Source organism: Xenopus tropicalis, chromosome 7 (assembly GCF_000004195.4).
Source record: "Xenopus tropicalis strain Nigerian chromosome 7, UCB_Xtro_10.0, whole genome shotgun sequence".
NCBI classification, from domain to species: Eukaryota; Metazoa; Chordata; class Amphibia; order Anura; family Pipidae; genus Xenopus; species Xenopus tropicalis.
Window position 1 is genome coordinate 32,966,327 of NC_030683.2, and position 4,856 is coordinate 32,971,182.

A 4,856-nucleotide genomic window follows, 5' to 3' on the forward strand; every position below is an offset into this window, starting at 1 on the left:
TTCCTTCATTTACTGAAAAGAGCATAAATCTGTATCTCTGCCAATCAGTTGAAACACTAATATAAACTGCATAATGGTGCTTTTTAAGTTTGTATTCATACATGTTCTGTTTACTGTTTTTGCCCCATTCATTTTATATATATATATATATCTCGTAATACATTGGTATCAGTTTAAAAATGGTGCTTCATTTTATTGTTGGTACCATTCTGAATATACTCTATATTATATATTATTTGCTATTTATTGCCATAAACATACATACACCAGCCCAGTTCTGCAGTTTCTTTCCATCTCAATGCACATTTAACTCGGCTAGAGAGATATGCTTATTTACTATAACTCAGGACCATTAAGAAGACAATGAAGTCCTGCACTACTGCTAGGGGCAGCATTTTAGAAAGCACTGTGCTAATCATTTACCGGGGCTGTAATGTAAAAATTGCTACTAAATTGGATATAAATGCAGTCCGAAGACAAACACTAAAGTTTTACAGTGTCTGAATGGCTGAAGTGAAATAAGGGAGAATTAGTCACAGAAACTGCATGTCACCTGGAACTAGGGTTGACACCTTTTCTGGAACAAAGTACCAGCCCTCCTATTATTATTATTTATATAGTGCCATCAATTTACACAGTGCTTTACAGAAGGGGTACAAAAGACATAACAGTTAACATGTACATATAAACAATTCACAAAAATGGTTTGCGGTTACATTGGATGAGGATCGGAGACACTAGGGGGAGGGACCTGCTTGCAAGAGCTTACATTCTAAAAGGATGGGTGAGACATAAGGTCAGGGTAACTAGCATGGTGTTGGAGTTCATATAGGTGTGTAAAGTGACATTAAGTGCGGAGTGAGAGGTGAAAACCAGTGGTTAGTGAATGTTTGGGGGGGTTTAGGTTATAGGCTTGAGTGAAAAGGTGAGTTTTAAGAGACCGTTTAAAGGCTTGGAGAGTCTGGCAGTGCCTAAAGGGATGGGGAAGGGCGTTCCAGAGGATGGCTGCAGCGTGTGAGAAGTCCTGGATGCGAGAATGAGAGGAGGTGATGAGTGAGGAGGAGAGAAGGAGGTCATATGTAGAGCGAAGGTTACATCTGGGGGTGTACTTGGGGATAAGGTTGGTTAAATAGAGTGGTGCGGCACCAGTGAGTGCTTTGAAAGCGAGTACAAGAATCTTGAACTGAATCCTGTTTGTGACAGGTAGACAGTGCAAGGATTGGCAGAGAGGGGCAGCACTTGTGGAGCGGGAGGAGAGTTGTATGAGTCTGGCAGCACTGTTCATGATGGATTGGAGTGGGGTCAGTTTAGATAGGGGCAGCCCACAGAGCAGTGAGTTGCAGTAGTCTAAGCGAGATATGACGAGGGCATGGATGAGAATTTTGGCAGTCTCATGAGTGAGGAAAGGTCGAATGCGTGCAATGTTTTTGAGGTGGAACTGACAGGATTTAGAGAGTAAAAAAGTTGTTTAGGTGGCGAGAGGACATGAATGCAGAAATTGCAGTCCTATATTTGTTAATTTTTTCCCTATCCGTAACATTGGTATGAATTATCATTTTTACCAGCCAAGTGGAAACCCTATCTGGAGCCCTTCATGCAACTTGTGCTATTGTCTTGACTTCTAGCAGCTACACTGCCCTCTCTGGGCCCATGTCTCCTTGGGATATACAGGGGTCCCTTTTTCTAAATATGACTGTTATTAATGTGTCTAAGACAGCAATACTGACAACTATAAAGACATATGGCATACATGAAATTATCATCTAGTAGGAGCAACATCAATAGTGGTACAGTATGTATCACAGATGTGAACAGTTTTCCAAAAGTAAATTACAGTGGAGCAGAAGTACCAAATCAGTAGCATAAAAACCAAAGCTGTGGTGAATCCTTTAGGTGGGACAAAGATACTTCACTGTAATGGGAAGCCAAGTGTATATAGGAAAATCAGAAGATCGGTGTAGTGAAAACATCCCCACCAGCCCAACTGTTCATGCCCCCTCCTCTTTCTGGAACAGGTGCTCTGTAATGATAAATGGGTAGTTTTAAACCAATGCAAATTTTGTCTGTGGGGGGATTTAAAGCCCACCCTTTAAAGCTTCAATAAAATGTTTAATCTACAGCAGGCTCCAGTTGACCAACTAATGCAAGAAATTAATTTATAAGTACATAAATATATTTTCCGATTTTTTTCTAAAATATTCTCTTACATTAATTGAACTGGCTATATTTTAAAGGACAACTAAGCACATTATTTGTTATACTATCAAGGGTTTGTGGGAAATGCTAATCTGCAATCTAATCATAAATTTCTCTGCTTTCTGGATTATTTCTTTTATCATTAATTTTTTTATTGTTTTATAGCAATCATTACAATATTTCACGTGTTAAACAGAAAATTGCATTCTTTTTTTGTTCTTTACAATAATTTAAAGATATGAAGTAACTTCTAAATATTACAGATTGCAAAGACATTTTCCATCAATTGGTAACAGTGTAAATATATTTCCATACACATATAAAACCTAATGTGTTACTCAGTTTCAGAAAAGAACTGGGGAAACAAGGGGGTAATTAGTAACCGAGGGGTATGGTATTGGCCATATATCGCTTCAATAACATTTCACTACAGTCAGGTAGATAATATCGAAGTGGAGAGCAATCTTCCAAACCTATAGTCAATCCACGGTTGCCAAGTTTTAAGGAACAGTGGGTATTTATCTAGGGCAATACTGGTTAACTTCTCATTTACAAATATCCAATCGATCTTAGGTTTAAGTAGATTATAGTTAATAGCAGGGGACTTCCAGGACCTCGCCAATACTTGCTTTGCGGCTAAAAATATCTGGTTGATTAATTTCTGCTGTGTCCTGGTCACCCCTTGTACTGGCGCTCCCAATAATGCTTCATATGGGTTTTTTTGTACATTCACATTTAAGACCGCAAATATCATATTATATACCCGTATCCAGTATCTAATTGCTTTCGGGCATGTCCACCAAATATGGCCCATAGTACCTGGTGTGCAGCACCCTCTAAAGCAGTTTTCGTTAGTGTTGGGATAAATATGCGCAAGTTTCTTAGGAGTGAGGTACCATCTAAAAAGGACTTTATAACCTGCTTCCAGTAGAATTGTATTATTTGAACTATTCCGTGTATTGTCCCATATTTTCTTCCAGTCAGATTCTCCTAAGGTTTTGTTTAGTTCTTTACTCCATGACTTGATATATTGAAGGTTTAATATGTCTTTAGGAGAATTTATATATTGATATATAATCGTAATAGCTTTCAGGGGGGAAATACCATCTAGACACCATTTCTCAAAAAAAGTTTGTTTTGTAGATCGGTTAGTGTTTTGTTTCCAACATTGTGATACAAAATGAAGGATCTGAGATGCCCGAAAGTATTCCGAATTTGGGAGCTTATAGTTTTCTTTTAGATAATCAATTGTGAAGGGGCCTCTCACTGTAAGCAGGTTCCCAACTCTCCCCAAATTCTGGTCCCTCCACCATTGAAATGCGCGTATTTGCTGGCCTGGTATGAATTGCGGGTGTTTAAATATCGGCAATACCGGAGTGTGGGGCGATTGCAAGTTATATAGGGCTGCATAGGTGTCCCAAATTACCAGTGTGTGTCTCAACGTAGGGCTATTGATAATTGGTCTGTGTTTCCTTTGCGTCCAAAGCAGGGACTCTGCTGTATAAGGTGCTGCCATACTGTTTTCCAGGTACACCCATAGAGGAGAGATATTATTGATATGTAAAAAGGGAATATGTGTCAATTGAGCTGCTATATAATATTTCCAAAGATTTGGAAGACCCAGACCTCCATCCCTTTTGGACCTCTGTAGTATATTGACCCGTATTCTAGGGGGTTTTTTAGCCCAAATAAATGCAGAGAGGTTAGCTTCTAGTTTTTTAAGGTCTATACGTTTGAGCGGAATAGGGAGCACTCTAAATAGATACAAAAGTTTAGGAAGTAACACCATCTTTATTGCCGTTATTCTACCTATCCATGATATATGATATTTGCCCCAATCCTCCAAGAGTTTACTTATTTTACTATATACCTTGGGGTAATTAGCCTGATATAATTGTTCAAAGGTTTTAGTCAACTGAATTCCTAAAACCGTTATATGATTTTTATTCCACTGAAATTCGAAGTTAAGGGATAACAGTTTTGTTAATTCGTGTGGTAGATTGATACTTAATGCCTCCGTTTTGGTGTGGTTTATCGTGAGACCTGAAATGACGCCAAAGTTTTGTAATGTCAAGTATAAATTAGGTAATGATAGTAGTGGCCGGGTGATAAATAACGTAATATCGTCAGCGAACATATTGAGTTTGTGATGTTGGTCGTCTTGGTTACAGCCACAAATATCCTGATTGTTCCGTATTGCTATGGCCAAGGGTTCTAGTGCTAGATCAAAGAGTAATGGGGATAGAGGGCACCCCTGTCGTGTGCCTCTCTTGATAGTGAACGGGGGGGATGTATATGAACCGATATGGATCTTAGCTGTAGGATCGTCATATAACGTTTGTATCCATCTCATAAAATTTGCACCCACTCCCCATTTTTGCAACGTATATTTTAAATAAGGCCAAGCTAGGGAATCAAATGCTTTTTTGACATCTAATTTCAGAAGCAGTGATGGAGTTTTGGTTTTGTTGGCCCAAGCCGTAAGGAGAATTAATCTCCTTATAGCGTCCGTTGCCTGTCTCCCTCGAACAAATCCTACCTGATCCCTTTGGATCAATTTTGGTAAGATTACGCTTAGACGGTTTGCTAACACTTTAGCCAGTATCTTAACGTCTAAGTTTAGAATCGAAATTGGGCGATAATTTTTACATTCTGTCAAA